Raw genomic sequence first — 27,844 nt, forward strand, 5'->3', positions numbered from 1 at the left:
AAGACGGATCCTTGAGGTACACCTGATTTAACATTTTTAGTTTCAGATACGATGTTATTAGCGGATACGGATTGCTGCCTGTTAGTTAAAAATTCTTCAATCCACTTTGTAGTATCATGATCAAGCTTCAAGTTGTGCACCTTTTTGATAAGGCGCTTGTGAGCTACCCGATCGAATGCTTTTGAAAAATCAATAAAAATTGCGTCAGTGTACAAGGCGCTATGAATTGTAGAATGAAGATTCGTGACTAATCCAAATAATTGGGTTTGACATGAATTCCGGTACCGAAAACCATGCTGATTTTCAAGTAGCAGGTCATTTGCATTAAGGTGTTTCATGATGTGGGTAAATATTATGTGTTCCAGTAACTTGCAGCACACTGAAGTAAGAGACAGAAGAGTTGAAATCTGGGTTAGTTGGTACATTATACTTAAGAAAAACGAGCCAAAAAGACGGGGACAAAGGAGAGACGAGGCACAAACAGCGACTGGAGTCGACTCCAGTCGTTGTGTGTGCCTCGTCTCTCCTTTGTCCCCGTCTTTTTGGCTCGTTTTTCTTAAGTATGAAGCAAGAAAAATTGGTCGGTAGTTGTTGGGATTTGTAATATCTCCAGACTTAAATATTGGTATAATGAGTGCAGTTCGCCAATCGTCTGGAACACAGCTACTGTTCAAAGACTGCTGGAATAAAAGTGATAACAATAATGCCGACACATGAGACGTTAGCTTTAGAAGTTTTGTGCCTATTCCATCAGGACCAGGGCTAGAATTTAATGGAAGCCTATCAATCGCCCGAAGAACCCCATCTGTTGTGATAGTGATAGGATTAGAATGATAAGCAATGCATGGAACGGGAAGCTGAAAGTGCTCGGAAATAGGTGCCTCGTCTTTAAATACTTCGCTGAAATGACTGTTTAGATGTTCCGCACTTGCTTCTACGGGGACCAAATTTCCATTTACTTCCTTTAGTGTTATCAACTCGCTTGAATCTTTAGGATTGACAACACGCCAGAATTTTTTCGGGTTTGTTTTTAACAGGTTCTGAAGCGTATGATTAAAAAAGCGATCCTTTGCTTCTTTTATACTTTTTTCCGCCACAGATGATAGGTCTTTATACCTTTGCCAATCACGGGGTGCGTTAGCCTGAGTAGCCTTTCTGTATGCCCTTTTTTTTCTGTTCAGATGCTTCCTGATTTCCTTCGTGAACCAAGGAGCGTCAACTCTTGTCTTGATCTGAATTTTTGGTACGCAAACTGCTTCAATTTCCTTCAACTTATCGCGGAACATTATCCAGTTTTCATTTGTGCTGCGTTCCTCAAAGTTATGATGGAATGCGGTTACAAAGTCAGCTAGCATTCGGCTCATTTTGTCTTGGTCCGCTCTGGCGTAGTTCAAGATATATTTTTTAGCGGCTGTTTTTGTGTGAGCCTGTATCGGGTGTAAACAGTGTACAAAGCTATGGTCGCTAACACATTCTAACACATGCACCTCTGTATTGTGAGGTTGATTAGTAAAGATCAAATCCAAGATATGTTTTCCACGTGTTGGCTCATGCACCAGCTTAGTTAGATTGAACAAGTAAAGAGTACTGCGAAAGTTGGAACAGTGATACAGGCTACCCTGGGAATCTCCAAATGATACACGCCAGTCAATGGCAGGGTAGTTAAAGTCTCCTCCTGAAATAAGGGTGCATTTCGGGAATTTGTTAAAGATGCATTCAATGGCCCAATGAAAATATTCAACAAAATTTCACCAACAGTCAGGTGGTCGATAACAAACACCGATTACATAAGTCATACCACTAAACCGTAACGTCACAAACAGCAGTTCAAGAGGCGTGTCAAGAGGAAACAGAGATGGCTGATAGTCGCTTCTTACCGCGATCATGACGCCTCCTCCTCTCGAAGTCAGTCTATCTTTGCGGAATATAGATAAATGGCTTGGAAACAACAGATCAGAATTTGGTACGTCTCCGGTCAGCCAGGTTTCAGTGCCAAGAACAATATCAGCTTCACATGTGTGCATCATTGCTTTCGTCACTTCAAGTTTAGGAAGTAAGCTACGGAAATTGGCCATGAGGATGGATACATTGCATGCGGTTTTTTGTTTTACTGCATTTCGGTCTGCCTGTCACGCCGACAGGTTGACATCATGCGTAGAAGCCAGCGTTGAAACCTGCACAACTTGGTCAGTTGCAGCATCGTAACGGTACAAAGTGTCGCCAAATTTGAGTTTATTAAAATGGACAGCATAGCGCTCATTTTCAGTTTTGTTGATTTTGGCGAAGTCCCGCAGCTTTTTACGTTCTAACTGAACTTGCGGGGAATAATCTTCTTCCAGCCATACCTTGGGCGAAACATCTTTCAACTTATGGGCATTGCGGATGACTTCATTTTTTGCCTTAAAATTTAAAAATTTGATCATGATTGGCCGGTGAGCGCCAGCGCGTTGTTTTCCTATACGATGTGCACGCTCAATTTCGCCTATCTTGACACCAAAGTGAGGTGAGAGGAACTCACGAAAAACTCGCTCTGTTTCCTTGTAGTCTTCCTTGTCAAGTTCGGGAAGACCTTTAACAAGCACGTTGTTCCGTTTCATTCGATTATTCAAGTCATCAACGACATTAGTCAGTTTTCTTTGCGTTTGCGATAATGAGCACTTAACATCTTCAACAGTACCGCTGACAGTGCAAACATCGTCGTTAATTTTCGGTACGCTACTCACGCTTCTTTCAATGACACCAACCCTGTCTTTTAAGTCTTCAATAGCCTTGTGTATTTCATCAAGTGCTGTTTTGGTGCTGCTAAAGTATTCTTCATTTTCATTTTGGAATTTGTTCAGCAATGTCAGAACATCATCCAACTTCGGTCCAGGGTTAGCCTCGACATCACCAGCACAGAGCAATAGTGCAGCAATGCACATCAATGCTAACATTGTGGCAGGCTTAGGAAAAACACCGCTTATGAAGTTACATCCTGCACCGAAGCGCTCAGGTTTTCTGCTCACACTTTGCCGAAACGGTAGAAAGGAGGCGATACGGGCCCTGTAAGTGCTTACATCAATGCCCATAGCGTTACACGGGTACAACACAGCGAACCACAATGGGGATCACGACCACATAAAATCGACTACAGTATTAAGGACAGTGATTAAGACGTCATACCTATAACAGTGAAAAGAAGAGGCGCTCAGCAGTTGTCACGCGTGGTCGCAAATACCAGGGAAACAGAGGTGATGCAGTCCTTATATAGCTGGTGGCGGCGCTGTTCACGACGATAAAGATGACGCCACTTCCCAAGGCAGTTATCACGGAGCAGCCAGCTTGCAACAATCAGAACTGTCAGTCGTGTGGTCGTTGTCTTGATGGCTATAACAGTGAAAAGAAGAGGCGCTTGCAGTTGCCACGCGTGGTCGCAAATCCCAGGGAAACAGAGGTGATGCAGTCCTTATATAGCTGGTGGTGGCGCTGTTCACGACGATAAAGATGACGTCACTTCCCAAGGCAGTTATCACGGAGCAGCCAGCTTGCAACAATCAGAACTGTCAGTCGTGTGGTCGTTGTCTTGATGGCTATAACAGTGAAAAGAAGAGGCGCTTGCAGTTGCCACGCGTGGTCGCAAAGATAGGGTTCAGTTTGGTTTGCCTATGTGAAATTTCTTGCTTGGGAAAGATTTTCCTCCCCATCGCGGCATAAATCCGCCCCTGGAGCCCAATTTATGTGAACAGAGGCAGTTCTGGCAATTTCAAAATTTTTGGGCATCAGCAGCACCCTTGAGCCCAGATCACTTCCACCTTCTAACATATTGTGTGAACTGCGGCGGAGACCATCCAGCTTATTGTTGTTCATGTTTAGTGTGGAAAAAGGAAGACAAAACAATAAGGCTGAAAGTCAGAGAAAACGTGATAATGAGGGTGGTATGTTAATTAAGGACAGCGCAGTGAAGCATGGAAAGTAACATGGCAGGGCAAATATAAAGGGTTTGAGGAGATCCTAATGAGTTAGGGAGCAAGTAGGAGGTAAGGAAATGCTAGCTGAAATCAAGGAAATGTACACAGTGAGAATGTGGGGGACGGATAACTGATGATCCATTATACTAAAGGAATAGATTCTGTTGCAAGAAAGACATAGCAGAGAGTCAGGTGGGCAGGTCAGATTAGTTTGATTGCAGGGATAAGGTGGCCGCATCTAGAGCAGGAGGACATGGTTAATAGGCGGGATATTGGAGCGGACTTCATCTCGTAATCGATGGAGTTCACCAAGCGATGTTACATCAGGTGCTTCTAAGGATGAAAGTTATGTGCCTTGAAAAGGCATGCTTCCTTGTGCTAGCTTTACTCGTTAGCAATGGAGGCTCTGGGAAGCAGATGATTTGAAGCATCAGGATTTTAATGGCATAAATATAATAAGTTTCATAACTAGCCAAGTTTGACATTGAAAAGGCAACTACATAGGTTTCAGAAATTTGAAGAGCTTAAAGGGGGGTGAATGTATGAAACTTGAAGGTAAAACATCCAAAGTCCTTTCGGGCGAGTATTTGAAATGATCATGTAAATGCTGTCCGAAATCCTGACGGTGTTGAAGCTTCTCGGCAGCGCTAGCGCCAATTTGGGGTGTGCATCATGATGTCATCGAAGGTACCGCTACATTTACCATGCATCAAGGCTTGTTTTCAAGGAAAAAAAATCTAAGGTCGTCGAAGGCAAATGTCGCCTACCGTTGTTCAGCAGCACGCAACAAGGCACGACAGGGTGTGGTCGACGACAGTGAAAATTTGAAATCTTGCCTTCCGTGACGCCACACCAACCTTCTCTGCACTCCTCCGGTGTTGTGAGGAAAAGGCTAAAACTTAATCTTTGATTATGTCAATATTTTAAATGCTGACGCCAGAACTGTTGGCATGGTTTACCTACAGCTTGTAAAGATTTGAATCCTTGAGTAGCTTGGAATTTTCAAAAAGTGGTGCAGTTGCCCTTTAAGACCAGATACATATCAAGCATAATTTTGAGTGTACTCTAAACACAATATGAATGCTATGCTTATAAAAGAGTCTAAATGTTTCACATTGATAAGTACGTCAGAATGCGTTATAATTTTATATGAAAACTGCACCAAAACTCTGTATCAGTCTGATGCTTGCCAGTATCAGCAACATGAGCAGTATTAGTTTGACCAAATAATTAGGGGAATCCCCCAAGGTTGAGTAGATTTGTAATAAGGGAGTAATTACTCATTCAATGAGTAATTACTCCCTTATTACAAATCTACTCCACCTTGGGGGATTCCCCTAAATATTTGGTCAAACACTGTTCCCACTTCGAGTTATAGATCAATTCGCTCTCGCCCTACCATAAGCTTGCCTTCCCGGTTAGCTCAATTGGTAGAGCGACTGCTCCGGTGTAGCGGTGGTCCCGGGTTCGAACCCCGGACCAGGACGAATTTTTCTTTAACTACGAAGTTTCTGTTAAAGCTGTATAGCTTTCCTTTGTGGCCGTATGGCTGCGCTCGGGTGGACGTCAATGAGTAATTACTCCCTTAATAGCAGTATCAGTTTATAAGACTACTAAGCCATCTGTATCGGTAGGACAGTTATGTCGATTCAGATTTCGTTACATCACTATGATATGAGGAGGGCGTACAGCAAGCACAAGCAGTAAAGAAAAAAAAATAAGGTGAAGAGCACAAAGCAGAAGAGGGGAATAAAATTGTCAAATGCAACCACCTATGGTAAACGCTCACGAATGTTCATTAACACACATAGGATGTTTCGCTACCAAAGGACACGTGCAAACTGAAATGCATATACCACATAATAACACTGAAGAAATATAAAGACGCTTCCAGAAAATATTCTTGCAGTGTTCAGAGACTAGGTTTTTGTACTGAAAAACCTTTTGAAGTTAGTTTCTTAATTAATCATGGGGCTGCGTGGTGCATCATTTGTCAGCCAAGTCCTGTAAGGCTGAAGCAAAGGTTCCAATATACTTGTTCTCAAAATTTACAAAACGGTGCCAAAGTTGGCTTGAGGTGCGACAGTTGTAGAAAGATGTATGGTCACGGTGAGAAATGGATTTTGTATGTTTGATGGCTTTGCTGTGTGTAATGTAAACCAACATTAGCTATGCAACACGCAATGTACTTTTGCAACATGTAAATTTGATTTTGGCTAGGGTAGCTTGAATAGTACTTCCTAAGACAAAGGAATGCTACATTTCCTGTCTGAAAATATTAGAAAAAGGGCCACAATTGGGCTTTATCCCACGAAGCAGATTTAAGTTATTGGATAGTGGACCGAATCACCGGCCTGTTGAAGAAATTCTCTGCTCCGGCACTTTTCTCCAGAGCATTTCATGCCACAAAAGCTAAAAGCAAGGCCTGTAGAAAGCTGGCATCTACCCAGCAGCACTGGGGATTGAACCCAGCGCCGTCCACATGCAAGGTGCATGCTCAAACTTCTTGGCCACTGCCTAGCAATTACTAGGCAGTCTTACAATTTTTTTTGTTAGGGTAATTGATAATTCAAGCAGTGTACTTTTTTTGAAGGAAAAAAAATTTGTACCAGTTACCTTATGAGAGTAATGTACATGAACATTTCAATTCTTGTCAAGTACATGTAGATGTTGTGGCACTAGTGATGTTGTTAAAGGGAGACTGAAGCACTTTTTTTGAAAATCCGGCTGGCAGCGGCGTCCTATAGTTTTTCATGCTGTATGCTCGAATATCGCATCCAAATAAGGCAAAAACAAGCGCGAATTGCCTTTTTTAGCCGAAATATGCGGCCTGTGCCGCGGGGCACGCCGTGCGGCGCGCCGCCGCCCGTGATTGGTCAAGCGAGGTCGTGACGTCATTTTTAGGACTGGAGAAGCTGCCGATGCGAATCCGGCGCTGCGCTGAGTGCAGATCGCAGCTTTCCGTGGCGTTGTAAAAGCGAATATGGCGACTATTTTTTTACTGACCTCCAAAGAAAAGGATACTACAGTTTGTTCATTCCACGTATCACCTGAAAGCAAAAAAGACACGAGCAAAAAATTATACGCCTAGCACAAGCATACGCTAGCGTGAAAGACACGTATGCAGATCATGCGTAAAAGGTGCCAGCACAACCTCGGCTGGTATTCTCGGAAAGGAAGGGGTGCGAACAATACGCAAGTCAATTACCACCACCGGACGCCTCCTGGCTCGCCCGAAAGAGCTTCATCCTAAAGAAAAGGCTCAAAGCGCTGTGTACAAAAAATCCTATTCTCACTACCCGGCGTAGGTTGGGGCAAGAAAGTATTTCAAGGAAACGATGAAGCAGCACAAAGCCGATGTCAAAATTAGCGAAGCACAGTGGCCAAGCACTACGAGGCATGTGACCACAGGATATTGAAGGAATCATTGTGCGCTGGAAACCAAGCTAAATACGCGCACAAGGCTGCTGCTTCACTCGTGGCGCGTTCAGCAGATGCCAGAAAATATTAATCGCTGCCTCGGAAACGTTCGCCCTATCTAGATTTGCAGTTTAGGTTCAGTGAAGTAGTGGCCAACTATATGTGTGTTTATAGGCCAAGCTAGCTGCAACTCGTTCGCTGCCACAACTTGAAGAAGAAACTGACTAAGGTTGCGGGACATGATGTTTTTTTGCATAAACTTTGTTGGCATTCATTTCTCTGTTAAATTTGCATCCGAAATCAGAACGACGAACGCTTTCATTTTAATCGCTTAGATACGATTAAACGAGATGCCGCATATGAAGAGCTTCAATGCTTGCTTGCTTTGCTTTATTGTGTTTTGCTTTGCTTGCTTGCTTGGACACATCGAACCGAGTATAAAATCACTAACCGAGCCTTGCTGAGCACGATTCAGGTGGTCTGGCCGCACCTATAAGCTGAGAAGAGCAACACATGCTTGAGCCTCTATTAGGTTTCTGCAGGGGCATGTTTCTAGTGAGCATGTTCCTGCTTTTAGAAGAGGCGCTTCTTCGAAATGGTGCCACGCCTCTCATGCGCGAGGAAATGAAAGGAACTGCGTCATGGTTCAGCCGCGACCGAAATCTCCAGAGATCACATTAGGGACAAGCTCTGCATGTAGCCGGTCTCACGAAAGTTCTTCGAGCAGAGTACGCTTGCTTTGGTCGGCTTGAATTCTTCGTCAAAGCAGCGAGCGCTTGCGCTGCGAGCGTATGATCTTGCGGAAAACAGTGGAAGACGACAAAGTCGCGGGCGTAGTTGTTCGTGGACACGAAAGCAGAGTAGTACCTCGTGTTGAATCTGATTCTCAAGGTCGGCTGACACGCTTTGTACGTCACAACGCACGCAGTACGAGGAACAACGCATGCAGCACGAGAAACAACGCGCGCTGAAAGCTCTCTCGGGTGCGCCGAAGTATCCCTGGCTCCTCAACGTGACGTCACGTTGGCCGACATGGACGAGGTTTCCCTCTCCGCTGTTCTCCTCTCCTGCGGTCGCGCGCGGCGCGGGAGATTTAAACATCGCGTTTTTAATTGGTGATTGCGCCACTGTTTTGGCCAAAATCGAAAAAATAATTTCACTGACGTGATCAGCAATGACACTACTTCAAAACCATAAAAAGTTAGCTGATTCGAAAACCGCCTCAGTCTCCCATTAAGGGGCAAGCAAGATTAGCCTTGCATTGAAAGTTGCGGAGTTGGTCCACCTGTATCACATAGTCTGTAAACAAAATACAACTCCTACCACTGCTCTATCACAAAAGGAACTGTGAGATTATGCTTGTGGAAATGTCAAGAACAGCTTCGTCACGTTTTCAAATAAAAAATAATATTTACTTATCTTTCCCTTAAATCAAATACCAACTGATCCTTTAGAAATGACACACAGTATTTTATGTGCTGCATGGGACCCTTGTTTTGCTGAAGGGAGAGAGAGACTAACGAATACGGGAGAGGTCTGCTTGGTTGTTAGCCCAGCTTGCTACTCCAGGTGAGGGTGAAAGAAGAGAAGAAGATGAAAAGAAGAGGGTGAAAATAGAGGAAACGGAAAAAAATAAATTGTGAAAAGTGAAATATAGCATAGTCAACACTCCCGCACTCACAAACACACATAATTATCAAAGTGTGTCCACCAACCCATCTTCCTAAGAAAAACTTATAATGCTTTGTCCCTAGCGCAGCCAAAGCCACATCACTCCAGGGTCCAAGAAACTGCTCCAGGTGCACGGGGTCATCCTGACGGAGTCCTAAAGCACTTAACAGTGCCTTGCAATGGTTAATAAAGGTTTGGCAGCAGGAGATCAAGTGTTGAAGATCTCAGCGCACACCACATGCCAGGCACAGAGGGCTACTTGATGCACCAGTTTTATGAAGATGGCATTTAGTGAAGGGAATGTCGATGCGGATTCAGTGCAAGCAATTGCAATCATGTATATTTAAATTGCGTGGCATGCGGAAGTCACAGGTTGGGTTGATATAAAGAAGGGGTCTACATTGACACTGCGGATTACACCAAAAAGAGTGTTGCATCTGCCGGCATTTAGTAGTCAGAAGACTCATGCCATCAGAACGAGAAAAGGGTACGTTTGCGAGCAAGGATGTGTCACCATGTGCCGACCTCACTGCACCGTCAGCATGATCATTTTCTGCGAGGCTGGAGTGAGCGGGTAAACACTGCAGCACAACACGGTGACGTAGCTCACAGGCCTCGGTGTGTAATCTGTTCAAGTCATTGACGATGGCTCCTGAAGGCTTCGTGATGACTTTATCGATTTTATTGCCGTGCGAGAGAAACTGAAGATAACCCCCGCTGTTGACAGTTGTTGCAGAATGTAAGTAAACGCTGCTTTTAGAGCAGCCAGCTCGGTAGCAGTCGTCGAGTCGCTGTAGTTGTGGTGCACAATGACGGAGTCCAGGTGCCAATTGCTGATGAGATGGAAGTGTCAGAGCCATCAGTGTAGATGTAGCGGTGCACACTGTAGCAACCATAAATGCGCTCAAGAGAAAAGTACTCAAGTGCAGGATCAGGGGTGTTTGTTTCTATTTTAATGCCAGGGACAGTTGTCCTGATGTGCCATGCTATGTACCTCTAAGATGGGGAGGAGGTTGTGACAGAGTGCTGGTATTTTTATGGAAGAAGGTCAGAAATCAGAAACTTCCTCTATGTAGTACTCTGTGAATGGATAGTTAAGTACACGAGCCACAAACCGCACCTCGGCACAAAGGAGCTCCAGGGTTAACAGTACTGATGCAGATAGGCGTCTGCTCTCTGCTAGAGTACCCACTGTGGAGGTGTTCTTGGGAAGGCCCATGCAGATTCGCAAGGCTTTAGCTTGCATAGCTTCACGGATTTTAATATTTGCTTGAGAAATACCCTGAAGAGCTGGGAGACTGTAGTGAAGGCCTTCACAGTGCGCTCCATACAGTCGTAGTAAGGAAGGTGTAGAGCAGCCTCGATAGTGGAGAGCATACAAATGATAGAGGCGCAAGAGGAGAGCTTGACTTTCAGCTGTTGCACATGTGGGGACCATGATAGCGACCTGTCAAGCGTCACCTTCTGGAATTTATGGCTGGTGACGTGTTGTATTGGGGGACCAGCAACTTTCAGCACGTAGCGCGAAAGATCGCGCCACGAAAATGCAATTGCTGGGCTTTTATCTGGCAACATGCTGAGACCATGCTGACTTAAGAATGATTCAATGCAGCGTTTTGCCCTCTGTAATCAGACGTCCACAATGCGCCTGTTGCATCCGGAACACCATATATGTACATAGAGGGAGAGTTCAACTGTAGGTGGTAACCATTTTTCCAAGCCAAGTGAGATATTGAAAAGGGTGTGACTTAGAATCCCCCTCTGCGGTACTCCGCACAATATATGATGCAGAGCTGTGTCACCTTAACTTGGTGACGTGAAAATTCATCTTTCATGCAGATAGTCACCTAGGGTGGTATTCTGCCGGTGTCGCCTTTTGCGACATGTCGCATATGGGCGGGGCCTAAAAAAGTGCTTACAGATGCTCGAAGAAACGGAAAAAGCCGCCGGCACTTTCGTCTGCGGTGCATTCATTCACTCCGAGAAGCGACAATTTACCACTGCTGATTCACTAGCAGCAGTAGTTTCGTATCTTTTATAGCAAGACTATTTGCCATCACATGACGTCTAATGTTCAAAAAAACATTTGCAAATTTAATATAAACTCGCTTTACTTCATTTAAGTCTATAAAACACCGCGAAAAAGCTCCAAATCTATTTTTCTTTTGTTCCGGACGGTTGTGCTAGGTTTCGGCTGCGTTTCGGGCAGTTGCAGACGGTAGCAGTGTAGCTGGAGGTCCCATTAGGCTTGCGCGCTCCAGAACCGAGAGCGTATCTAAAAAACTAGGCTGAATTGCAGCTTAAACTTTATCGTCGAAGCAAGGTAAGTCATAGCGAAAAGTAACAAAACCAGTAGTTGCCGGTAAACATGCCGACCGGAATCGCAAGGACTGCTGAATTGGCTGAAGCGGGCGGCTCTCGCTTGAAAGGACGTCGCCATGTTTTCACGCCAAGGGCGCAAAAGCCGCAACTGCCGATTGCGTTGGTACGCTAACGGTAGCCCGTCGCCCGCGCTAATCGCTTCAGCGCATTCCGTTGTTCGACTAAGCGTAGTAAATTGGGGCGACGTCACGATGACGTAGCAGGAAGGCGGGTCCGTGTCGTCACGCCGCCGTCACCGCGGCTCGAGCCAATCAGCGAAGAGCGAATGCGACATGTCGCAAAAGGCGACACCGGGAGAATACCACCCCTAGCCAGTCATACATTCGTCCACCAATGCTAACTGATTGTAAGGCTGAATGAATTGACTAATGTGCGAGATTATCAAAGGCTTCCTTCATGTCAAGAAACACAGCAATGGTCATAGACCACTCTGCTGTGCTGCGTTTGACACAACTGGTATGGGCAATAATGCTGGTGCTGCATCCTTTTTGGAAACCAGACATGGGCGGACGGTAAATTCCCCTGTTCATCTAGACCCAGGTAAGGCGGGAGTGTACCATTTTCTCCATCGGCTTTCCGATGTAGCTTAAAAGCGCAATGCGACGGTAGGCGCTTAAGTCAGTTGATGGTTTTCAAGGCTTGAGAATAGGAATGACATGTGCATGCTTCTAGCATGTTTCAAGGCAGCCGGACTCCTAGGAGGTGTTATAAACTGCGAGCTGAACCTTGGCCTTACTTCTCAAGTGAGAAAGATCAGTGTAGCTTACACATTTTATTGGTAGCTGCCAGAGCCGCATGGAGTTCTTCTGTAGAGAAAAGTTCGTCATGGAGGACAGTGTTAGGTGAAGGGGTAAAGCTTTGGAGAGGCAATGGCATCAATACGGCTGTTAATCGAGCAATGATCTTACAACAAGAATCCTCCGCTGCGTCGAGACTAAAAATATTCGCATTTACACCTAAGCCCTTAAAAGGATTTAGTGGCACGGGCTGACTGTCTGCATACACTAGCTGCTACATACCTTAGAAAGAGGCTTTCTGGGATAAAGCTTCGCGCAAAAGGATCGCCATTCCCGTCTTGCAAGCTTGTCCAAATGGCGCTGAACATGTTTCTGTGCACTCCTAACAACTCTGATGTCTTCTCTATAATTCATCCGGCATGCTCGTCTGTCTGCTCTGCGGCGAATTGCTCGAAGTCGCTCATAATCGCTATCTGCAGCTAAGTACACTTTTTGTAGAGTTATAACCTTAGTGCTGAACATTTTAGCATGTTTTGGTGAACAGATGAACAAAGTTGGTGAACAAAGTTTTGGTGAACAGATGTTTCGCGTGGGTGGTTGGTTGCATACTGCGGCTGCCATGAAGTGTTCACATGTGTACTCGCTACAGGAGATGGCTCAACGTTTTGATGCGGTGGAAGAGGAGGGAATTCAACCATGCACGTCCTTAATGCACAGATGACTGCCTTTATTTTTGTGCGGTGGTTGAGTAGCTTTCTTCCCCGGTGATGAATTTTTCGTGCGGTGACTTGCCTGGATTTGGTTTTGTTCAATTAAAGCAGTTTTTGCTCACTTATAGTCTGTATTGTTGGAATGTACTTGTAGATGATTTTTCTTATTTTGGTAAACAGTGCAGCAGAAAAACGTTGCCTCGTGGGGCTTACCGCAGTTAGGACAAAGGGGGTTAGCACTTACGCATTCATTTCGATTTTCACATTTATTTCCAGCTGGAAGAAAAGAGATAACTATTAAGACTAAGGAAAATGCAATGTTTCAGGAAGTGCGAAGACGATTCACACAAACACAAGGAATGTTCTTGCTCACAGGAAAAAATTGGCAGTGGCTTAGCTCACCTATGCCAGGATATACACAGCTAGAGGTACGGTATATCCCTTGTTACGTCTAGTTGTTTTGCTTGTTCCACTGCCGCATCACCGTCATTTATACACCGCGACCCTCCTCCTCCCCTTGCCGCGCATGTGCAATAGAGCACGACACGCCAGCTACGTGTCGCACATGCGCAGTCTCGGTCGGAGGCGAGCAGCGTCGGAGCGCGGCGCCGGCAGCTGGGATGTCACTCGGCGGCGCCTCCCGGGCAGAGGAAAGGCGTGGCTGTGACGTCATTCGGCTCCTCGCGCAATCGTACAAGTGGCGCTGAAGGCCCACAGCGAAACTGAGAGACTGCAGGTAACGTAGCTCTCGCTACCGATGTGGAGCAATGGAGTGGAGAACCACACCGTCCAATACACACTGAGCCGGAGGCAGGGCCATATCGCGCCCCCGGCAAACGCAGCAAAGACTGCTCGGCCACCTCTGACAAATGCACCTGGGTTGGCAGCTCTGAAGGCTTCCCGCAATCGGGAGAAGCCTGCAGCTACTCTGCGGACCTCCAACGAACGCCTCCAGGCTCTAGGGAGGTGATGGTCACAGTGACCATTTTGCCTTCGCTTAGGCGGAGCTCTCTTGAGCGTAGGATATGTGGGCATGATCTCTAGTACGCAGGGTGACCACAGTAGTGTACTTTGGTGCTGAGGTGCAGTCATTGGATTTGTGTTCATCAGATGCACATTTGGCTCAGGTTTGGCGGCTGCGACAGCTTAGAGAGTCATGGCCATATTTTGACACTTGAAGCACCGTTTGGGATTTAATTGGGATGTATGGTCTTTGGATTCAGTGAGCGCGCGGGCATTGAAACTACTTTTGCCGTCCTGCGGACGTTCAAGACGTCTTCAGGACGTCCAGGGGAGGTTCAGTGCACATCGGGAGTTGGCTGGAGGCTAAGTTTCCTTCTTGTTTTTTGAGATCTTTTTATACGATGGACATCGCGGGGACGTTCTGGTCTCAAAGTTTTTCAGTGAGAGTCAGGAAACCATGTTCAGGTCCAAATTATGCCCTTGACTGTGTAGAGTGATCTATGAGCGCATAATGGAGGCAGGGATGTCTCCAAGCTCGGTCGCTATGGGAGTTTGGAATATTGTACATTGCTGGGATCTCACGTGAAATGATTCAAACTGTTTTGAAGCGAAAGCTTCACTACATGACCTCGGGCTTCAATCACGGACCATGCAAAATTGACCTTCAAATGACCCTGAGCTTCGAAAGCAAAGGAAAGGCACATATATAACTGGCACCCAGGGACAGTGGACACCTTAGTAACGCTTTAACCCTTTATGAGACATGAAGTTGTGAGCAATGCACACCGGCTGTTCAGGGCGGGATTCTTGTTCTTATCAGCTTTTTATGAAATATGCAAATTTTGAGTTCTCTAGAGTTAGCGGTTTTCGAGATAAAAGTGGGACACAGGAGTCCCACCGCCCCATGAGTGCGTTTGAGAAAGTGGGACATATGTGTCCCGCGGACCTCTGAAGCACAGTCGCTCAAGAAAAAAAGTAATTTTATTTTGTACAGAAGGGTGCGCATACCAACAACAAAGTATGGAGAATACAAAAGCCTACTTTCTATGATAAAAAATCTAAAAAATATCGATCTATGTCCAGCACTCAGTCACTTTCAGAGAATGAACATAGCACAAAAGGGCATAGCACAAAAGGGCATTATTTGCAGATTTCGTCAGTAAAAATAAAGGTTGAAATTTACCCTTCATGGCGAATACCTGTTGAAAAGCGCGCCAAAATCTACTGAAAACCGCACGCAACGCACGCAAGGGGATCGGTTCGCTTGAGGCACAGGTATGTGCTGCCTCCGCTCGGCGCTCTTGTAAAGAGCCATCAAGACAGCTTCTTTGAACGTCCACGAGATGGCAGTAAAAGCAAAAACGAAAAATTGATTCGAGCGGTTTTAACCACAAAAGTCAGTGTAACCACGAAAAAAGTGGGACATATGAGTCGCTAACGATGGATTTGCATCATCCTGATTCTCCGCCCTGTCGGCATGTATTTCATTACCACGTAAGTCGTCCAGGAGTCTAAATACCAGCTCAGCTACTTCCTGCATGCACAGAGACTTCCGTGCATGAAAGAGAATGAAACTCCCATCCACCGATGAGCGGCAAAAGAGCTTTAGACTGGATATGCTTCCCGAAATATATGGATGAGGAATGCTGAATTTGACTATGCAAAAATTTTTTTTGCAAACAGTACACACAGGACAAATGAAAATGATGTACAAAGCACATTTAAGAACTAGTCAGTAAAAAGAAAACTTTTCAAACTTGTCGTTCATAATCAACCGGCTGGACAGAGTGCCAAAATCTGCTAAAAACAGCATGCACCGCGCGCAAGTAGAACGTTCGCTTGAGACGCACGCCTGTGTGGTAAGTGCGCCGCTCAATACAACATTGCTTTTAGAACAGCTTCCTTGGACATCCAGGAGGTTGCAGTGAAAATTTAAGCGAAATTAATTCATCGGTTTTCAGCTCAAAAAGCAAAACATGACCATGAAAAAAGTGGGACGTATGAGTCCCGCTGTCCCACAAAGGGTTAAGCTATAAAACCAATGGAGCGGGAGTTTGGAAAGCAAAGGAAAGGCGCATAACTGCCTCAAGTCGTGCTTCAAGATATGTGGCAGTGCAGTTGTGCGCTGCATGCGTTGGCATTGACAACGTTGTGGCAGAATTGCGGCACTGAAGCAATAGGCCGTCGGCATTCGTTGTGTTCAGTGGCGTTAAAAACGTTTTACATTGAGATGATTTTAAGGAAAGGAAGTGCGCATAACTGGCTCCGGTTAGTGGATGCTTGAATCGTGCTGATAGGTATACGTGGTGTGATGAGAAAGAGATGTTGGCTGCATGTGGGCGCTGACAACGTAGTGGCAGACACGTGGCACTGCTGCAAAAAGCCGCAGCGTTCATTAGGTGAGCAATTGCACTCGCTATCAACCATTAACTGCCACCTGTCAGGGTGGGTATGCTGCCTAGTCAGTGTCCATCCGAAACATATACGCCAGCTTCTGGTCATTCCTCCAATACCTGAGAACATGCACCCAGATTTCCACGCTGAACGTCGTACAGAGAGAGCCAAATCGTTAGGAAAACGCTTTCTTATTGATACTTCTCTGGTATATGTAGATACAGCAGATTCTTCGGCTGACAAGACGGTAGCTGTGGTCACCACGGAAAGGGGTACACTCATAACTGGGGGCACTATATGCATTCAGCACACACATATGTTGGAGAGGAAACAGCCATTCCTCTAGCCATTGCGGGATCCTCGGCAGAAACCATTGTCACCGACTCAAAATTCGCGATACGTCTATACGTTGGGAAAAATCTCCCCACAAGCAGCACGGATTCTGCAAAATTATCAGCCCACACGGCGGATTTGCCTAATCTGGACGCCTGCTCATGTCTCCCTTGCTGGTAATGAGGCGGCTCATAACCTAGTTCGAGAACTGTCCCGCCGAGCTGGGTCGTGCAGCCTCCCACCCTATGGTCCGGCAAGGACAGGTTGTTTTCTTAGAGAAATCCTGCAGCACTACAGGCTTGCAAGACGCAGATTCCCCCCAGAAGATAAAATGCTCTCCAAACAACAGGCCAAAGCCTGGCGTAATCTTCAAACTAACACCTATCCAAATCCCCGATTATGTAGCTTCTATTCGGAAGGACTCTACTCAGACAAATGCAAACATTGTGATAGCTAAGCAAATCTAAATCAAGTGATCTGGAACTGCCCGCAGTCCCTACCCAGATACCCTGGTGGTCTAAATTTCCGAAGCCCTCCACTACGGCGTCTCTCATAGCCTTAGTCGCTTTGGGGCGTTAAACCCCATAAACCAACCAACCGATTCATTACCGAATCTGATCATTGGGAAGCTCTATTGCTCAGCCTCGACCCGGGGACACAGATCAAGCCCCTCCAGCTGGCTGAAGATGCCGCCGTGCCGCTGGCCAAGGGATAGCGGCCATCGTTTAAGCGTGGGGCGACTTTGAGTCATTCCTCTATATCTGCTGGAAATAAAGTTTCACCACCACCACCCGTGTTCGGAACACACTCAACGTTACAGATGCCAAGCCGCTTATTTATACTTAGTTGCCCGATAGGCCATAGCTTTCGCTCTGTAACCATGTTCAGCAGTGTTGAACGGCTTCATTTTTTTTCTGCTGTTTCGCTATGTGCGTACCACATGGTATCTTGGGAAATCTCTTTTTTTTTTAAAGAATGAAGCTGTTGCTTCGGTCCATCCCCCTTTTTTTAGGGCGATCATTTGATGCATGCATGGTAGCCATGAATAATTGTTTTTTCGGCCTCGGTGCCAGCTATGAATACCCACCACGAACTCATTGAAGGGACGGGACAGGAACTATCACGCAAGCCCTGCCTACGGCCAGTGCTTGCATTGGCGTCTGCAGCGTGCTGTAGACATCATATGCGTTGGCATGCACGCCATATATGCTACCCCCCAGCAATAAATATATATCATAACCCAGGGTAGTTCTACATGCAAGGTTAGCCCTATAGCCACCCACGCAAAATGAAAAGGCAAGAACAGGAGATGGGACAGTTAACTGTGCCCCTGTGTGGGCATGTGCCATTGTATTAAGATAACAACAACAGCAATAAGACAGCTGGAAGATGAAGGGGAAGACAGGAAAGGGCGACTGCCGATTTCCCCCGGTCGGGCCAGGCCGGAGGTGCCGCGTCTTCGGGAAGCTGAAGCCAAAGTGGTGTGTTGCCTCCGCTGAAGGGCTTTAATTAATGGTCCAAATGCTCAGCATCGGTTCAATTGCCAAGATGTTTTCCCCGGAGATGGCTATGTCACGCACGACCAGGAGTGGTGGTCAGGTTCGTGGTGGCGCACTGCTCACCAAGATCCCCCAGACATGTTTCTATTGCTTGCTGGGTCATGGAAATGGAACCCACGCCCTTTTCAAGTTGGATACCATTAAATGTAAGCTGGAAAATTCTATTTACAGCTAGATTATGGAACTGGAAATCATATCCAGCTGGAGTATGTATTTCTTGCTTCCAGCTACCTCCAGCTGGAAAGTTTTGATGTCCAGCTAGAAGTCGAAATGGAAGCACCATTAACTGACCATAACCTGCATATGTTGTAGATGCTCCTGCGAGGCCGAGGGACCTTTGAGACTTAATTATCTTTTCACTAGGAAATTTGCTTATGAGCAACTTCAAGATAAGCATGCACTCACATTTCTTCTCAAGGTAAACAATCCAGCTCGTCCAACCTGTCACCCTGCTAATTCTACCACCGGGACATATTGAGCACACTGATTGCGTTAGAACGCAGTGACAAGGCAAGCACAGACTCTCCTTACCCCAGTGAACCAATCAAACTAGCTCAATGTAAAAGCTGTAGCTACTGTAAATAATGTAATCTCGTCATGTTTTTTTACGCAAAGCTCACCGAGATTAAGTTTCATGAAATGTTTGGAACCTGGGTATTTTGATGTTAGGTTTGAATGAAACAGATTTATTCCTGTGACATGCCACTTAAGTCTTGAGAATAGTGTTTTTACCTGACCTATTGCTGTGATTTTGATGGCAGTTGTATAGTATTATACTGTGCTACTGCCTCAAACTTAATGGAGCCCTGAAAGATGTGGAGGGTACCTTAAGCCTCATATATGCAATCATACGTGTTCATGGTGATGGGTGTGAAGGTAAGTTAACATTGCTGCGTCATATAGTTCCAAGAACATAAAGCAAAGTTTCAATCAGTGCATGTTTGCATATTGCATACACTTCTTGCTGTTTCGTATGCTTGAAGGAGTTTGCTACTCAAAAAAAAATATTGTAACTTCCTTGACTGTTATGCAATTTGATAAAATTATTTTCAGAGCTAATAGTCTACAGCCTAAAGGCTTCTACTACAATGAGTCCACAGAAAGGGCCCGTTATGAGATGCAAAGAAAGAACTGCGTAAACGAAAAACAGACGGCAAAGAGGCAAATGCACACAAACGCAGGCTAACAACTTCATCATGCGAAGGAAGACGAGGCGTGTATATAAAGTGATCTCAGCATCTTATCAAAAACGCTGCCATGTGGAGTCGTAAACACATGCAAAGAAATCAAACTCCAAAACTATCGCGTTGTAAACAACAGTCCTGAACTGCAGGGGCCGGTCAACTCTAAGAAAATACAGAAACCATAAACATCGCACAGCCAAAGCACACAGTCGAGTGCCACCAGAACTGGATGGTTCAGGTGGCACGGGTGGCAAAAGGGAACGTGATAATGGCAGAAAAATCGCAGGCAAAAAATCATGCGAGATTTATATAAAGAACAGAAGATACAATTGCATAGTTATAACTTAAACTGTCCTCAGGACATATTTTGATTCTTTACCAAACAAGTTATGATAGAGGTCTTTTATAGTTCATATGAAAATTATTTAGGAACATTTACACATCTTAGACTGTTATCACCTACCACCTGAGAGGTAAGAGTTGAGACATGGAGAGTTGAGACAGGGAAGGCCTTGCACGTTGCCATGAACCATAAACTATGAACGCATATCTACAGGATATGCAGTCAATGACCCTGCAGTTCAAATAACAGGGGTAGCTATTGCATTACGTTCAATTTGTCAGCAGTTGGCAATGAATAAATAGTATACGATTTTATGTTGGGGTTTTTGGTGCTTTCATACCCATCTATTCGATATTTTGTGGTTTGCTGAGATAGCAGTTGCATGTATTGCTCACAATGTAAAGCACATTTGTACACCAGTAGCAGTTTGTTGCAAACCAAGTGCGCTCGGTGAGATTCTTTGGCACACACACATACACACACAAATGACAATACATTGCGCAGGACGCATGCAGCAAACACGGAAGAACAGAAACTGTTGCAAAGCTTCTGTTCAATCAAGCCCGCACTGCGTGCATGGTTCCAACTGTTCAGACTCCGGGCTTGGCTAGTGCTTCGACTTCACCATGGCCAAGCCAAGCTTCCACCCAGGTAGTAACAACCTCCATCCAATGAACAAAAAAATTTCAACTTGAGAGAAGCGCAAAAATTGAAAAGATCATGGACCTGTCCTTTACAGTGACCGTCGTGTCATAGCCCCGCGTGTAAACTTTGACGTTGACCGCCTTCAGGATATCGTACGCAGTACCCCTGCACTGCACATCATAACGGCAGACTTCAACACACACCATCCTGCATGGGAAGGCATCACATCAACAGCCAGAGGTCGACAGTTACTTGATATTGCACAGAGCAGGAATTTCGCTTTACTTTTAATTTTTTATCGAGATGCAAGATCCAGTGCCCTTGACATTTCTATGATTTCTGCGCACCTGTCGTCTTCAACAATTTGGAGTGTCGGCATACAATCTGATGGCAGTGATCACCAACCTACGTACATTGAGATTGGTGGTGCTTTTTAGGTTCCCGGCAGTGCAAGGCACACTACATGAATTGGGAAGTTTTCCCTGACGCAGTTGAAAAACTGGAGCTCTCGAACCTAGATCACGAAAACTTATTGGTGCTGTAGCACATGCTAAAACTTCCAGCACTAAAGTTATAACTCTACCAAAAGTGTGCTCAACTGTAGATGCTGAATATGAGCAATTCGCCACACAGGAGAGAGACGAGCTTGCAGGACGAAATATAGAGAAGAAATCATTGTTGCTAGGCATGGACAGAAACCTTGTAAATTATGATCCTTTTGCGCGAAGCTTTATCCCAGGAAGTCCCTTTCTAAGGTCAGCCCGCGCCACTAAAACCTTCTCAGTGCATAGTAGGATATGCGAATATTTCTCATTTCGATGCAGTGGATGCTTTCTGGCTTAAGATCAATGTTCGATTAAGGGCCGTATTGGTGCCATTCCCTCTCCAAACAATTGATAAAGTCATCAGGAAGGCTTCAGGAGTACATCGTCAATAAATTTAACAGATTACACACCGAGGCCTGTAAACTATGTCACCGTGTTGTGCTTCAGTGCTTACCCACTCACTGCGGCCTCGCAGACAACAAGCATGCTGACGGTGCAGCAAGGTCGGTGCATAGCGACACCTCCTTGATCCCACCCATATCCTTTTCTTGTACTGATGATGCGAGACTTCTGGCTACTAAATCCTGGCAGACGCAGCGCTCTTTGTGGGGTGATCCACAGCGTCAATAAAGACCCCTTCTTCATATCAACCCAACTTGTGACTTCCGCATGCCTCACAATTTAGATAGACATGACTGCAATTACCTGCACTGAATTGGCATCGACGTTCCCTTCACTAAATGCCATCTTCATAAAATTGGTGCATCAAGTAGCCCTCTGTGCCCGACATGTGGTGTGCGAGATCTTCAACACTTGATCTGCTGCTGCCAAACCTTTATTAACCATTGCAAGGCACTGTTGAGTGCTTTAGGACTCCGTCAGGATGACCCCGTGCAACTGGAGCAGTTTCTTGGACCCTGGAGTGATGTGGATTTCGCTGCATGAGATAAAAAAGCATTATTAGTTTTTCTTAGGGAGATGGGTTGGTGGACACACTTTGATAATTATGTGTGTATGTGAGTCCATGAGTGTTGACTATGCTATATTTCACTTTTCACCCTTTAATTTTTTCCTTTTCCTCTCTTTTTCACCCTCTTCTTCTCATCTTCTCTTCTTTCACCCTCACCTGGAGTAGCATGCTGGGCTAAAAACCAAGCAGACCTCTCCTGTATTCATTAGTCTCCCTCTCCCTTCAGGAAAACAGGGGCCCCATGCAGCACATAAAATACTCTTTGTCATTTCTAAAGGATCAGTAGGTATTTGATTTCAGGGAAAGAAAACTAAATATTATTTAACGCGACGAGGCTGTTCTTGACATTTCGAGACGCATAATATCACAGTTCCTTTTGTGAGAGAGCAATGCTAGGAGTTGTATTTTGTTTACAGACTACGTGATACAGGTGGACCAGCTCTGTAATTTTCATTGCAAGGCTAATCTTGCCTGCCCCTTAACAACATCACTAGTGCCACAACATCTATATGTCCTTGACAAGAAGTGAAATGTTAATGTAAGTTACTCTCTTAAGGTAACTGGCACAATTTTTTTTCCTTCAAAAACAGTACACTGCTTGAATTATCAGTTACCCTAACAAATAAAATTTTAAGACTGCTAGGCAGTGGCCTTGAATTTTGGGCATGTGCCTGGCATGTGGACGGTGCCGGGTTCAATCCCCAGTGCTGCTGGGTAGGTGCCAGCTTTCTACAGCCCTTGCGTGTAGCTTTTGTGGCAAGAAATGCTTTGGAGAAGAGCCCTTGATCAGAAAATTTCTTCAACAGGCCAGTAACTTAAATCTGCTTTATGCGATAAAGCCCAATCGTGGCCCTTTTTTCAATGTTTAGGACAGGAAGACTACTGTTCCTTTGTCTTAAGAAGTACTATTCAAGCTACCCTAGGCAAAATCAAATTTACATGTTACAAAAGAACATTGCGTGTTGCATAGCTAATGTTGGTTTACATTACACACAGCAAAGCCATCAAACATACAAAATCCATTTCTCACCGTGACCATACATCTTTCTACAACTGTCGCACCTCAAGCCAACCTTGGCACTGTTTTATAAATTTTGAAAACAAGTATATTGAAACCTTTGCTTCAGCCTTACAGGACTTGGCTGGCAAATGATGCACCACGCAGCCCCATGATTAATTAAGAAACTAACTTCAACATGTTTTTCAGTACAAAAACCTAGTCTCTGAACACTCCAAGAATATTTTCTGTAAGCGTCTTTCTATTTGTTCAGTGTTATTATGTGTATATGCATTTCAGTTTGCACGTGTCTTTTGGTAGCGAAACATCCAATGTGTGTTAATGAACACTCGTGAGCGTTTACCATAGGTGGTTGCATTTGAAAATTTTATTCCCCTCTTCTGCTTTGTGCTCTTTACCTATTTTTTTTTCTTTACTGCTTGTGCTTGCTGTATGCCCTCCTCATATCGTAGGGATGTGACGAAATCTGACTCGACATAATTGTCTTACCGATACAAATGGCTTAGTAGTCTTATAAAACTAATACTGCTCATGTTGCCGATACTGGCAAGCATCAGACTGATACAGAGTTGTGGTGCAGTTTTCATATACAATAATAACGCATTCTGACGTGCTTACCAAACAATGTGAAACATTTAGACTCTTTTATAAGCATAGCATTCATATTGTGTTTAGAGTACACTCAAAATTATGCTTGATATGTATCTGGTCTAAAGGGCAACTGCACCACTTTTTGAAAATTCCAAGCTACTCAAGGATTCAAATCTATACAAGCTGTAGGTAAAGCATGCCAACAGTTCTGGCGTCAGCATTTAAAATATTGAAATATTCAAAGATTAAGTTTAACCTTTTCCTCACAACACCGGAGGAGTGCAGAGAAGGTTGGTGTGACATTACGGAAGGCCAGATTTCAAATGTTCACTGTCGTCGACCACACCCTGTCGTGCCTTGTTACGTGCTGCTCAACAACGGTAGGCGACATTTGCTTTCGACGACCTTAGATTTTTTTCCTTGAAAACAAGCCTTGATGCATTGGAAATGTAGCGGTACCTTCGATGACATCATAATAGAGACCCCAACTTGTTGCTATGCGCTGCGGAAAAGCTTCAACGCCGTCAGGATTTCAGACAGCATTTACATCATCATTTCAAACACTCGCCCGAAAGGACTTTGCATGCTTTACCTTCAAGTTTCATAAATTCACCCCCTTTAAGCTCTTCTAATTTCTGAAACCTATGCAGTTGCTTTTTCAATGTCAAACTTGGCTAGTTATGAAACTTACTATATTTGTGCCATTAAAATGCTGATGCTTGAAATCATCTGCTTCCCAGAGCCTCCATTGCTAACGAGTAAATCTAGCACAAGGAAGCATGCCTTTTCTAGGCACATAACTTTCATCCTTAGAAGCACCTGATGTAACATCGCTTGGTGAACTCCATCCATTGCGAGATGAAGTCCCCTCCAATATCTCGCCTATTAACCATGTCCTCCTGCTCTAGATGCGGCCACCTTATCCCTGCGAATTAAACTAATCTGACCTGCCCACCTGACTCTCTGCTATGTCTTTCTTGCAACAGAATCTATTCCTTTAGTATAATGGATCATCAGTTATCCGTCCTCCACATACTTACTGTGTACATTTCCTTGATTTCAGCTAGCATTTCCTTACCGCCTACTTGCTCCCTAACTCATTAGGATATCCTCAAACCCTTTATCGTTGCCGTGCCAAGTTACTTTCCATGCTTCACTGCGCTGTCCTTAATTAAAATACCACCCTGATTATCACTCTCAGAGTTTTCCCTCATAAGTGAGTGCAAACAAGATATCATGCTTTCCTCTTGAGGAAAATAGGTTACCTGGTTTTCATGGCTCAGTTCAGAATATTTGCCAGCTACGCTACACTACTGATCTCAATAAAAGTCCGACTCCGGGGTCACTTTACTATTCTATACACATGAACACATCACGAGAGGCACGTTTTGAAGACTGTGTCATGTGCCTGTGCGTGCTTAACAAAATTAAACGTTTTTCTTCCTTTTTCCACACTCAACATGGACAAGAATAAGCTGGATGGTCTCCGCCACAGTTCACACAATACGTTAGAAGGTGGAAGTGATCTGGGCTAAAGGATGCTGCTGATGCCCAAAATTTTGAAATTGCCAGAACTGCCTCTGTTCACATAAACTGGGCTCCAGGGGCGGATTTATGCCGCGATGGGGAGGAAAATCTTTCCCAAGCAAGACATTTCACATAGGCAAAACAAACTGAACCCTATCTTTCAGACAAAAAAGCGCCCGTAAATACATGGTCCAAATGTGATTCTCCCCCCAAACCACCTCCTCCAGGAGTGACCCATAAGTCTACCACTGCTTGGCCCATGCCCATTTCTGTAACAACTAATGCCAATGGGGTGCAGAGTGCTTTTCATGTCAGGTGTGATTTTTGTTTTAGGAAGGGGCATAGAACTAAATTTAAAAAACAACCTTTTTATTTTCGTCACATCACATCATTATTTTTTACACAGCAATTACAAAATGGTATTGTGAACTCAGACATTTTCTTTTTATAGACATCAAAACTTTTTCAAAATAAAAATTTGCTTCGTGTTCGTAGACTTGTGGGTTGTTGATGTTTTCCTGAAGGCACCGAGTTTCTGTAAATTTGGGCTGAGCCCGACAAAAACATTGCTTCTGCAGCCAAATTGTTCAGGCTATAAATTTGCACCACGCTGTATTGGGCGAGTTGGATGCAGTTCATCTTGAAGACGAGCGAAAACCAGACAAAGGACCGGCAAAAGAGAAGATGACACGGACACTGTCAAACAATTGAAGGTTTAATGGAAAAATCAGAAAATATATAAGGTGAAAACGCATGAAACTTAAAACGAAAGAAAAACAGAAAAACATCAAGAATTACACTGCACAGGAAAGGCACTTATTAAGGAATGCTGTCTCGTTTCTCTGCAAAGCAACAGATGGTTTTGCTACACACGTGTACGAGTTCTTAGCGATGCAACATGCTGTGAAAATTTGCCTGCCTATCTGGTTACTACTCTTGCATGCTATCGACGTGTTATGTAAGTCCCGCACGCAGAGATGATCTTCATGTTCCTTGCATTCGTAGCAGTGTAGCACGAGGTTAGAAGAAGGGGATTTTTTCCTTCTGAAGAAATTTTTCACACTCTTTCAATCTGACGTTTCAGCACCTAGCCGTTTGAGCGCATTACAAAGGAACCCTACACACCACCCCTTCGTTGCAACTAATGAACTTGTCTACATGCGACACAGTGCACCTTTGAACCTCCTTTCTGGAAGAGGCCGGTACCAGCCTCTTATTCACTGCAGCAAACACTTTCTAAACTTTATGAATGGCGGAGAACACCACCTGCACATTGTGTCACGCTGCGATCTTTCCTAGACGATGAGAGACACCGTGCAGATACCCAGATGGACACGACCTTCTTCTGTGTCTCTTCCTGGTGCCCCTGAGGGGAAGGCGTAGCCTTTTTCTTCAGCTCTCCAACGAGTCTTTCCGCCAACCGAGCAAGGTTCTTCTCTTAAATTTGGCACTGCAGGCATACTGAAGTCACTATAACAACTGCAAAATAAGTCATATCAGCACACTACTTTTGGCTCTGGGACTCAGCTAAAGTGCCTTAGAACAAAGATGTTTCAGGCGTTTTTTTCGGTCTGCTCTATCCTTTCAAAGGATAATGAGGATGAGGAAATTAAGTGTTCCCATGCAGTTTTCTGCTCTACCTATGGTACCACTCACCCACCGTATATAACAATTAAGCGTGAATGGGTGTAAATGTCTCCCTACTCTCCTATGGAGAGAAATATACGTTAAGATTCACAAGACTAACTTGAGCTCCCTAGAAATTGGAAAAAAAATTTAATTGTAAACTATGTGACTTAACATCCCTCAGCGACGCGTGAGCTATTAGGAACACCACAGCGGTGGACACCAGATTAACTTTGACCAGCTGGGGTTCTTTATGGTGCACGTGCAATGCCCAGCAATTGAGGTTTTCTGAATTTCTGCTTGACTGAAGTCATACTGACCTAGCCACATGCCGCGGTAAGGCTGCTGACCTAGTGGTTCAAATTGGAGGAGTAGATAGAACAGGAGCAGGAAAAACTATTTTGTAAAAAGGACTCGAGAAAGAAAAAAACTTGCAAAGACATAGCTAGGAAAATGCGGTAAATATCTTTACTCTGTTAATATCCTACAAGAATCTGCTCGAGCATTTCGAAAAACAGAACCCAAAGCTATCTGCACCCAGTTTACACATTTTACATCAGTGCATATATCCTCATATATGCAACCAAGATATACAATGCACCATTTCCAACTGCAGTTCTCACTCTGTCAGATAAGAAATGATGATCTAATTCTAGACGAAGAAGGATAGGGTTTTCGCATAGTTCACCTGAACAGACATGTGAAAGCATGTGTTTAGCCTGATTTGCTCATGGTTTTGTTGTGCTAGGTCGTCGGCAAGTCTGGCAAGGATATTAGACGAGGTTAAGCTCTGATCGAGGCTAAGGTGAACCGATCTATTCACGCCTGCAAGCTGATGAAGATGACAATATGCAGTGCATAGTGCAAGAGTGTGTTATACTTTAACACGAGGCGTGATCGGCTGTGCCGACAGCTGTGTGCACTAGAGAACTGGCCATCGAAGCTGACCTGTTCGTTTGAAAAACAAAAGTAGGAGACTTTTATTCCAGGCCACACTGCTGGAGAGCTTATTTACAGAAACATGCGCAGACATGCACTTCTCTTTATGTGACAGTAACCAATGGAAGCCAGACAAACAGTCTGGCTAGAGAGCACTTCAGGTCTTTCGTATTTGAAGGCTTTATGGAATCTTCATAACCACCAAAAAAAAAACAATTTTGAGCGGCGGGCAGAGAGAACTTTTTTTGCTTTCAATAGCTTGAAGCATCAGAGTGGCATCGAGCACAGTGCGCCATCGAAGCCCTGTATGTAGTTAGAAATTGCACTCGATGAAATTGCT

This window comes from Amblyomma mixtum, chromosome 10, assembly GCF_055824585.1.
Source record: "Amblyomma mixtum isolate Tamu chromosome 10, ASM5582458v1, whole genome shotgun sequence".
In the NCBI taxonomy this organism is placed as follows: Eukaryota; Metazoa; Arthropoda; class Arachnida; order Ixodida; family Ixodidae; genus Amblyomma; species Amblyomma mixtum.